We start from the raw sequence: 12,289 nt of genomic DNA, 5'->3' as shown, positions 1-12,289 counted from the left end.
ACTTGTGTCTTGGCTAAATTGACCTTTAAAACTCACATACATTCATCCCAATCTCAGACACTGGATGAGTAAAACTGTATAATTTGGGAGTGATCAAATACGAAAAGCTCAGGGCCAGCAGTTTACTGGTGACACTCTCCCTCTAGAAGTCTAAATAGCCTCATATTCATATTCAAAAGCAGGAATTACCAGACTGGTCCATGTACAAAACCTGCATGTGCAAGGGCTATGGAGGAAAAGCACCTGCCCAGCCCTATTCTGTATGACCTCTGAGGAAAAAGTGAAACTACTAAAGAGTGAGATTCTATTCAGCCCAGCATGATCCTTTAAATGAGTCACCTGGACTTCATTCAGTCAACTACCACCAAAACACCTAGTACGGTCACTATGGACACCCTGCCCTTGTTCATCACCAAGAAGAGATCAACCCCCATTTATACAATTCTACCCTCCACTGCATACATCAAGCTGAACCCATGACTATTAGGAATTGAGAGAATGTGGAATTCAAATACAACTGGTTTTGCTCCCACCGCAGCTTTGAAGGTGGTCACTAAAATGAGTACTAATTTGCTGTATGGTTTTTTGAGCAAGGGCTTAACCACTTGTTTAAAAATAACTTATGTCTCTGCCTTTTCAAAGTGAGGTATTAACCCACAGACAGCACAAAAAGTTTCTCTATATATTTAGCATGAAGGATAGTTTCACTCTCTAAGCAAATCCATCATCTCAGAAAACAGCTAGGTCACAACCAAGCAGACAATGCATTTCTTCGCTACTTGACACTGTCCTCACAGATGAGGAACAATAGTTTTTCCATGCATTTTTTACTTTATAGATTTAAATAATTTTCAAATATTAGTGAAATAAATATCCAAGGAAAAAATACAACAAATTACATATGGGAATGAAAAGTCTGGATCTGCTTTTGTCTTCATTAAACCAGTGCGACTCATTGCTTAAAATTATTTACTCATGATTTACAGTAGTGTAGGTGAGAGAAGAATCAGGCCCCTAGCAAAAAAAAAAAAAAAAAGTGTTACAATGCAAAAGGCTGAAAACAGTTTACAATCCATAGTAATGAGTGGAGTTAACAGTTGTTGCAAAAATGCTAAGTTCCTCAGTAATGTAACTGTAAGCAGCAATTTTCAACAATGCCTCAGCATCTTTTTATTACAGTGCTAAAAAGAACACATCTCACTAAGATATGTACATACTATTTAGCTAGGATTTCAATTTTGAAACTAAAAACAAAAAATACTAGCTGTAATTTTTCAAGACACAGCATTTTGTTTTGAAAGCACAAGCAAGCTTCCAAAAAACTTCAAGTTTCTTTAAATGGAGTTTCAATCAAACTCATGTCTTAATCACACTGTCCTCTATAAATAATAGTCTGCATCACTTCCTGTTCATCCTCTATTATTCACTTCTTGGTCACACATAGCAGTATGTTAAATAACACTGTGCATGCGCGGTAACAATTAGAAATTTGTATACAAAGGAAACTTTTAAAGAAAATTCACAAAAAGGTTTTTTTATTTTTTCCAAAAACTGATTTCCTCAATATATACAATCAGTTCAAATAAGCCTATACATACCATGTTTCTAGGAAGTTACAAGGATCTAAAGTAGACAAAAAGTACACTAACAGAAAATAATTAAATACAGAAGCTGAAAACCTGAAATCACTATTATACTGGGCCAGCAGCATCACTACAGTGAAGAATGAGATTAGTTTCTTGTTTAAACAATGGTTTGGCCAAGTGCTCCAAAATCCATATGCCTGCTCAGATTACCCTGAAAACTGTTGTCCCTCATGGGAATCAGAGCAGGGTAAGTGGTCTAAATATGAGGTCAAGAGGATCCCAAGATTCAGTAACCAAGAAAAATCACCTCATATCAATATTTTATACCCTTCATATAACATTTTTCTGTTCACACCTGGAGTTCATACTCTGCCTATGAATCTCCCCAATCTGATACTACATATTTACAACTTCTTAGCTAGAGTCTGGCATCCATTGCCACTTTAGGGAAACTATGTTTAACAAGTTACTTGGGGTAAAAGCTGAATCTGCAATGTAGCTTGAGCCAAGTTGATAAGTCAAAGTCATTTGCACATATACAACAGCACTGGAGTGCTGTTGCAAGCTTGAGTGTATGCAGGCATCTTGATGTCAATGAGAGTTTCAAGGATATGATATGATGTGAACATCGAACCTGAACAGCATCCATATACTGGGAGTTTGAATCCTGCCTTTTGTTTCTTTCTGAGCACGTATGTTGTGCACATTAACTGCTCTCTGCCAGCATCCTGCAGGGGCTCCTTCTGGAAGTTTAATCTTGAGAGCAAAGCTTCTTATTTTAGAGCCAGTATTTCAGAGGTCTCTAAAATCCACATGCAGATGCAAATTTTACTTTAGAAGCATTCTCAAGGAAAGTAGCATTAAACAAACAGAAGGAAGATGAAAGCATCTAGCAAGTACCAGCACAAGGGTAATTTAATCATGCCACATGTTTCTTGCCCATCTCCTGATTAATGGGTCTGAGTATGATCCAAGAAAAGGAAGCAGCTGCAAATCTCAATGTCAACACGTTCTACAGCACGAATAGTCAACATGCAGACTGCAGGCCAAATCCAGATCACCAGACACTTTTGAAAGGACTCCAAAATCTTATCATAATTATTATTTTACCTAGAGTCTGGACCATGACAAAAAATTGACTACATAGTTGCTGAACATCACTAGAGCTCTATTTTAAAAGTACTAGTGTCAGGTCACAGGTGGAAATGGACTAAAGTGACCAAGAGACTGTCAGTATGTTTATGTTCATCAAGGAAACTAAACAAAAAACCACCCATCGATTTTACCTTTTCAAAATGCTGCAGATTCTGTGAAAAGGGAGGTAAACAGAAGAGACACTAGAAAAAAGTGTTAGTCACATGGTCAATAGTCACAGCAAACCTCATTTCAGGTTATGCGACTATTCACGTCAATATCTAGTTGTGTCAAGGTTAAACCACCAACTGGGAAGCTTGTTTTCCTCTTCCAAGCTATGAATAGAAATTGAATGTAATGCTGAGATATACTCATTTTAAAATTTTGAAGGTCATGATGACCAGAACATCAGTTTATTTCACCAACTAAAGATATTTTGCTTAAATAAATCTGTTTTATTAACCGCATTTGATAATTGTTAATGTATCTAGCACATTTAAGGTAGTTTTATTTAACTATAAAAAAAATCTAAAGTGTTTTTCTGCATTTTAATCTTCATCCAAACAGAGCCTCACACAAATAGAATTTAAAACAATCAATCCAGTGAATATGAAATGTATCACTCAACATATTCTGACAAAAAATTGAAAAATTAAGTAGCTGAATAAACATAAGTCAAGCTATGCAATACCTTAAATGTGTAGAGATAAGGGGTAGGCAACCTATGGCACGCGTGCTGCCTTCGGCACGCGAGCTGATTTTCAGTGGCACTCACACTGCCCGGGTCCTGGCCACTGGTCTGGGGGGCTCTGCATTTTTATTTAATTTTAAATGAAGCTTCTTAAACATTTTAAAAACCTTATTTACTTTACATACAAGAATAATTTGGTTATATTCTATATATTTACAAAAAGAGACCTTCTAAAAATATTAAAATCTATTATTGGCACGCGAAACCTTAAATTAGAGTGAATAAATGAACACTTGGCACACCACTTCTGAAAGACTGCCGACCCCTGGTGTAGATGGAGCATACACCCAGTTAGTAAAAGAAGCACCAAACAGTGTAAAGGCTATATTTAGTTGAAAATCAAAAATGTTTTAATGGTTACCAACCGGTGAGAATCAACCCTTTTTTAGGCAAATAATTGGAAGTACAAATCCAAAACAAGATTAAAATAGTTTGAATCAAGTTTTCCTGCCTGCTGATTTAAATCATGATTAAAATTGGTGATTTAAATCAATCCACCCTGAGATTACCATATACTGCAATACTATAGCTTGCAAGCCAATAAAACTGTATAATCATATTATATTAGTGATTTGTATCATCGTAGTGCATACAAGACCCAGTGGCAGATCAGAACCCCTTTTTGCTTGGCTCTGTCCAAACACAGAACAAAAAGACTAAGTATCTACTGGAGTAATCTAAAGACTGCAGGTTCTTTCTTCATATATTGACTTAAAAGTAAGCTTTTTTCTCCCTTGATTGTTCACACAAATTATTGTAGACAGTATAGCTACACAAAACACATCAGCTAAAGAATACATAAGCGTGGTTATTGAATAGTGAGTCTTTGGCCTGGTCTACATTACGCGTTTAAACCGAATTTAGCAGCGTTAACTCTGCACTCACCCACACAAAGCCCTTTATAGCGATATAAAGCGCTCTTTAAACTGATCTCTGTACTCCCCCCCGACGAGAGGCGTAGCACTGAAATCGGTATTGCCATGTCAGATTAGGGTTAGCGTGGCCGCAAATCGACTGTATTGGCCTCTGGGCAGTATCCCACAGTGCACCATTGTGACCGCTCTGGAAAGCGATCTGAACTCGGATGCACTGGCCAGGTAGACAGGAAAAGCCTCGCCAAATTTTGAATTTCATTTCCTGTTTGCCCAGTGTGGAGCTCTGATCAGCACAGGTGGCAATGCAGTCCCAAATCCAAAAAGAGCTCTAGCATGGACCGTACAGGAGATACTGGATCTGACTGCTGTATGAGGAGACAAATCTGTTCTATCAAAGCTCCGTTACAGAAGACAAAATGCCAAAGCATTTGAAAAAATCTCCAGGCTATGATACAGAGTCCACAGCACAGTGCTGTGTGACAAGTTTAACGGAAAGCCAAAGAATCAAATGGACACTCATGGAGGGAGGAAGCGAGGGGGTACTGAGGACTCCAGCTATCCCACAGTCCCCGGAAAGCATTTGCATTCTTGGCTGAGCTCCCAATGCCTGAAGGGTCAAAAACATTTTCCTGGGTGTTTCAGGGTATATGTTATCAATTACACCCCCCCCCCCAAAAGAAAAGGGGAAAAAACATTTCTTGCCTATTTTCAATGTCACCCTATGTCTACTGCATGCTGCTGGTAGACGGGTTGCTGCAGTGCTGAACACCAGCATCCCCTTCCCAGTGGGGGACGGTACAATATGACTGCTATCCATCGTCATCAGCCTGTGAGAGCTCCTGGCTGGCCTCGGTGAGATCGGCAGGAGGTGCCTGGGTAAAAATGGGAATGACTCCCAGTCATTCCCGGCAGATGGTACAGAACAGCTGGTAACCATCCTCATCATAGCAACTGGAGGCTGAGCTCTATCAGCCCACCCACCCTACTCCCCCTTTCATGTCTAAAAAAAAGATTCTGTACTGCCTGGACTATCATAGCAGCGGGAGGTTGCGCTTCTCTCCCCGTTACCCGTTAATGTCCTACCTGGATTATCATAGCAGCTGGAGGCTTCCTCCCCCTCTTTTTATCTCACTAAGATATCAGTATTTCTTATTCCTGCATTCTTTATTATTTCATCACACAAATGGGGGGACACTGCCATGGTAGCCCAGGAGGGCTGGGGGAGGAGGGAAGCAATGGTTGGGATTGTTGCAGGGGCACCCCCTAGAATGGCATTTAGCTCATCATTTCTGCAGGATATCTGGGGCTCTGACACAGAGTGGCTGTGCTCTCTGGTTCTCTAGTACACTTGCCCCATATTCTAGGCAGGACTGACTATTTTTAGACAAAATATAAAGAAGGGAATGACCCGGGGAGTCATTCCCATTTTTGTCCATGTGCCCCCGGCCTACCTCAGTGAGGCCAGCCAGGAGCACCCATGACAGCAACAGACGGTACAAGACGACTGATAACCATCATCTCATCGCCAATTTACAATGGCAGACGGTGCAATAGGGATGGTAACCGTCTCCGCTACCTTGCAAAGGCAAATGAATGCTACTGTGTAGCACTGCAGTACTGCGTCTGTCAGCAGCATCCAGTACACATACAGTGACAAGGCAAAATGGGCTCCATGGTTGCCATGCTATGGCGTCTGCCAGGGCAATCCAGGGAAAAAGAGCGCAAAATGATTGTCTGCCGTTGCTTTCATGGAATAAGGATTGAATGATGATATTTACCCAGAATCACCCACAACACTGTTTTTGCATTGGGATCTCAACCCAGAATTCCAATGGACAGGGGAGACTGCAGGAACTATGGGATAGCTACAGCTAGCTACCCACAGTGCAAAGCTCCGGAAATCGATGCTAGCCTCAGTACATGGACGCACACCACCAAATTAATGTGCTTAGTGTAGCTGTGTGCACTCGACTTTATACAATCTGTTTTACAAAACCAGTTTATGTAAAATCAGAATAATCCCACAGTGTAGACATACCCTTTGTGACAAACGTTATATAGGTGCAATATCTAACATTTTAAAGTCACTGCAGACCTAGCAGGCCCTTGTTGCCTCTGGATCTTCCATTATGCCTCTTCAGACATTCCAGTTCTCCTCCACAACCCTTCAAATTACATTTATGTTCTCTGTTCCATCTAAAGTTGCTACCTTTCAATTTGCTGTAACTGGATGCCAAGACCCCACCCTGATCCACCTCTTCCCCCCCAAGACCCTGCCCTCTGTCACTCACTCCTCTCCCTCACATCCCTGTCACTCACTGGATCATCTCCACCTCCCCCACCCACCCACCCACCCACCCAAACAGTGCTCCCTCTGCTCCAGGGCTGGGACAGGAGCTGCTGCAGCCTGACAAGGAGCCTGCATGCAGGTAGGAAGCAGCCCTGGCTGAGCAGCATTTTTGACTTTCTGGTTGAAAACCAGGCACCTGGCAACCCTAAATGACACCTGGACACAGAAGCCAAAAAACAGACTGTCTGGGTAAAACCTGGGTGGGTGGTAACCCTAGCTCCACCTCACAACAGACTGAGTACTTTTTGGGGAGCCACCATTAGGCAGACCATGCCCTAAGCAACTTAAATGAGCTTTAGGTTCGGACTTCAGAAGAGCTTCTGTGCCTTGGTTCCAGCTCCACTTTCCCCGATGGTCCCACCACCATACCACATACACCATGGATATACACTCCAGATAATTATGTAAAGAGCTATATACACAAGGAGAAATTGAAAGAAAATCATAAAAGTTTTATATGATGCAGGTTCTGGTTCCAGCTCCATAGTTCAGATTGACATTTCCTTTATAATCCATATTTTGATAAACACCCTCATGTATATGAAGGAGTTATTCACCTTTCCCCCTTTCTGCTTAACGATATACAAATTGGATGTTGATGTAAAAATGTTTGTAACTTCAGCTTTTTATTTTCATGTTTGTTTGTTCTTTCAAAGGATGGTATAGCTGCTCTTCAACTGTACTGAGTAACCTTAACAGTAAAGTTTTTGAATTATTACATCTTTCAATGAGGCTGAGTAAAGATTGCTTTGGAAACTGTAACCTGTGAATTTCTTGACTTATGTTTTGATTCAACACAAAAGTGTTACATTAATGTGAATATTGTATTAAATATTCCATGTGTTCAAATGAAAACTCATTAGAAATCCAACATTGGCGTAGAATGGCTATTAATTCAGACACAAACATTAATTTGAAGGTTTAATTTAAACAAATGCAGTTATGCTTTAAAAAGAACTGCGCGCACTTCCAGACAGACACATGAAATCATCTATTTTGAATGCCACTCTGTGCTTTTTTTTCTTTTTTAAATGAAAGCAAGCATACTACTTGTGGAATGTGCTCTTAAAGTTGAAAATAATTGTTACAAGTGACTGCACTCATACCAAGGTTTTTTACATAGATATGTAAACACAACATTTGATAGAGCACTATAAACTTTCTGGAAAATATTTTACAGTATATTTCTAATGCTTGGAAAACAAACTGACAGATTAAAAAAACAGATTTGGTTATGGGACCATCCATCAGAACTTTCAATACAAAAACAAAGTTAGAAATTGCCAAACACCTGAGTTTAGCCATTAAGTATACCATCACTAATATAGTGCTATAATCATGATTTTATATCTATAAAGAAAGTTTGTTTCCAAATACACTGTAGCAAGAGAAACTGTCAGTGCCAAGGGGGATAAAAAGTTCATTACCTACATTGAACTAGCACTAGGAGAGCCATAATATAGCATAAGGCTTGACGAATCCACTCAAAAGGGGAGAGGAAACTTCCTCAGGGATCTTACCTTTTCTGCTACTGCAAACCAAGCTTTCATTTAAAAAAATGCATCCTAGCCTTTACAGTTAAGAAACCCTTCCAAGTGCAAATAAAATGTAAATTAATGAAGCAATTGCTTCTAAAATCTGGAAGATGCACACCCTGAAAACAATAACTTTAAGATACCTTAGGCTCTATTTCGCACCCCACAAATCCACAGAGCAGATGTGCTACACTGCACCAGCCTAAGATGCATCGGTAACTGGCAACTTGCATTTTACACAATGCCATGTATCTACATTAATGGGCTGCACCAATGTAACTACACTGATGTAGTTATACCTGTATAAGTTTCCCTTTAAACACTAATTCTAGCTCCAGAATACAATCTGAACAGTTCTTGTGTGGGGGAGAAATCCTTCAAGGCTAAGGAAGTAGTTCTTCCTCCACACAAACCTCAGAGCTTTGATAGCCTCCATACCACTTTTATTGCCACTAAATTTAAGAGAAGAAATAGTCAGTAGATTCCCCAGACTCATTCAACAAATTGGTCCTGTCCAATTCTTTTCTCAAACCTTATGACACAGAAGAGCAAAACTTTAGTTACAGAAGATCCATGCACCACCATGAACAGTATCAATAATCCTGTTCCTAAGAGACCTATGAACTGTGTCCAATTCAATATTATAAAATTTGTCTCCAAGTCCATCTTTCTTAGCCCTTTAAACAATACTATATGTCTAGAAGTTATGCCAGGCTTCAGCCGTCTTCTTTCTACCTGGCTTCAAACCTTAAAACTTACTTTGAGCACTGACAGCAACATAGGCACTCTGGTTGGTGACCTAATAGATGCTTTGACAGTCAACATAGCATCTGGTATAATGACCATTAACTAGCTACTCTTTCAGTTCAAGATGACCTTTCATAAGTAGGGAGAAAGGAGTAAATTTGATGCTAAACCCCACAATTGATAGTTCAGAACTAACCTATATCAGCACACATGGAAGTAAATAAAGGTCCTGGACAGTTTGACTCCACACGACAAAACTTCAAAGGAAAACATCCCCATAGTAAATCTTTGACTAAGGAACAGAAATGTTTTAATGTACCAGTTTTTTAATTCTGGAACATTCAAACCAGTGCTGGGATATCAATAAATATAATGAAGGGCCAAATTCTACCATGACATATGTGGGATTGCAAGAGTAAAAATGAGGGTAGAATTTAGCCTGAGTGTGCTGTTTTGTTGCTACAGAGGGCATCATTACACACCCAATATTCCCACTCCAGAAGTACCTGCAGTGGTCACAGTATCTTCCGTACTATAAGATACAATGGTATTATGTCACTACAGTGTCAAAAGTCGATTTTTAAATGGTACACTTTGAACTACTTCAGACTGGATCACTTGATAGGAAATGTTAAAATACATGAAATGCAGCATGATTTTGGAATACTCAAACAGATTTTTCAGAGTTAATTTAAGAAAAGGTATTTAATAAATTGATTACATGTAGGTAGCAGTTTATTTTAAACAATTGTGAACAGCAACACCACTTTGCAGAATTTGCTGGCTCGGCATCAATTCAGGGACCGCAATTTCTTAATTCTAGGTTATGTTTGGATACAGAGAATATTTTAATCATACATACTGAATCGCAGATGTCATTTTTTCAAGAATCATAAATTGTGACAACCACCTATAATGTAATAAGAGAAGCCCAACTGACTGTAGACTCCCTTAAACAAAACAAAGCTAGACATCTCCAAATGGCTTATGTACATGCTCGGGGGATAGTTAAAGGCAAGATTAATGTCACAGACTAGCACACTATATCATCTAATCCAAGAAGTCATTGAAGACAGCCCTTTAAACAATGTCCATTCACATTAGCATACACAACTAAAGGACACTCATTCATAAAAATAGTATGATATAGCGACTATAAATAGTTTTCCTCAATCTCAAGCTTTTCCTAAAAAAAAAAAAAACACCCACAAACCACTCTAAAATAAAGAAATGCATTTCATTTTAAATACTTGAGCTAAAAACCAATAATGCAGCAGCAGGGGAATGTTGGTAGTTTACGGGATCATCATTTTGTTTTCTAGCTTCCAGGCTCATTCTGTTTGTTTTACTTGTGAGCAAATTAACTTTAAAAATATAAGCATAAATGCATACTAGTCATGCAGTGCACTGGAGAGTGTTAGAATATCATCTTTCTTTGACATGGACATATAATCTCTCTGTTCTATTGTATGCCTGAGTCCATTTGTTAAGCAATGACTTATCCAGAATGCAAAGCTACTGCAGTAGCTTCCCAAGTGGTTTTATGTTCACATGTGTCCCCTGATGCTGAAAGCACTACTACAACCTTTATTCATATGTCTAGATTTAAGTGCATGCATTTCAACAATAACTAAACAAACAGTGGGCAGATCCTGTAACCAAATATTTTAAACAAACATTTTATGAGTTTGAGAAATAGCACCAAACAAAAACCAAAAAGCAAAAATTAATGTTAGTTTTTGTATCAGCAATTAGGCTGTCAGATTTAAGCTTCTTCCCTTTTGATTAGCAATACCAACAAATGAGGCTAAACACAGGAAAAAGATTAAGCACTCTACAGTTATGTTGTGATCCATCTGAAGCTACGAAAAGAAATCACTTCATGTTATTTCCCTATTCCCAGTGCTACTGTGAAGTGAATGGATAATATCCAGTAAAGTGATGACTACCAAGTTCTGTCAACTTATACCACAATAGTTTATCTGAAAGGTTACTTGTAAAGACAAAATAGCTTGAGAGAACAGAGGAAACTCCTATCAGTTGTCTCTTTGACTTGCCATATTCACAAAACAAGAGCTCACTCTTGTGCATCCATATAAACCATAAAGATTAAAATGATCTAACCAACCCACATCTCTCTCTGAATGGTGCAGCTCTTGGCATTCAGCCTGGGTTAGGGCAAATGCAAATAATTGTCAAACATCGGAACAATACATGGTTTTAAAGTGCCAGATACAATTTTATCTCTGTGCATGTTTTTGTTACAAAATGAACACAAGATTAACATTTCAAACTTGTTTGTTAGAATGGCAGTTCAGTCTTAAACAGTGGCTTTCTATCCTACTTCATAAGTAAAATAGAGGATATATTTTGTTGACTGAATTGCTTTCAAAAGCTTTGCTGCAGTGAAGCTTGCATTCAGGAGCAGCACCAAATTACACATAATTGAAAGTGATTCATTTTTAGATCCATTTTTCCCTCCCCTTAGACTTCTGTAGGTTTCCCAGGCTTTGGTGTAGGTAGCGCAAAAACATTAAGTCATACAATCTAGCAGTAACTCTTTCATACCATGAAGCGAGTGAATGACCAAGGAGATACAAAACAGGAAAAGGATGTTACAATGTGTGTTTTACCCACATGTAATAATGATTTTCAACATACAGACCATTTTGACACCCTTAATCCTGGAGGCAAGAATGCAGTTTGGTACACTAGAACAGGGGATTAAGACGTGAACAAACGAATCCCTTGACAGATTGTAGCAATAAACACTTATTAAAACGACGCAAAATCTCTCCTCCTCAACATATCAAACCCGATTAGCTCGGAGCTAACAGGGTTAAATCTTTCACATATTTGCATCTCCAAGAAAAGATACCAGCTCGGGCTACTTTTCAATCTTATACAATTAAAAACAGATACAACATCGAATGCCCCTTTTCTTCAGAGGAATAAGTGGTCAGGCTATCTGGCAGTTTGCAAGCACATGAAGTTGTCAATTATTGGTTCTAATATACAATTAACAAACAAATTGCACCTACTCCACTTCCACAACAGAAGACAGGGCAGGGGAAGGAGAAGGAAGATAAGACTCTGAACAGTACGTGTTTGTTTCACCAGCTGAGGTCCTGTGCGGAGTTTAGGCTGAGCAGAGGGGTCTTTCGCACAAGGTGAGGAAGGTGCCGTTAGGTACACGGTAGAGCGAGTGGGTTGCATATAGATGAGTGTGTATCTCACAAACCGGCATTGTAGGGAAGGGTGGAGAATGCCAGGGTCTCTCCTAGGGGCGGAGAGGGAGCAATAGGTGCCTG

General features: G+C 39.2%; 1 protein-coding gene across 1 annotated transcript in view; it reads right to left on the bottom strand.

Moving 5' to 3' along the window:
• Positions 1-12,289, bottom strand: part of NBEA (neurobeachin) — an 853,790-nt gene that overhangs the window by 840,784 nt on the left and 717 nt on the right.

Source organism: Gopherus evgoodei, chromosome 1 (genome assembly GCF_007399415.2).
Source record: "Gopherus evgoodei ecotype Sinaloan lineage chromosome 1, rGopEvg1_v1.p, whole genome shotgun sequence".
In the NCBI taxonomy this organism is placed as follows: domain Eukaryota; kingdom Metazoa; phylum Chordata; order Testudines; family Testudinidae; genus Gopherus; species Gopherus evgoodei.
This window is presented reverse-complemented; position numbering and strand designations above follow the sequence as displayed.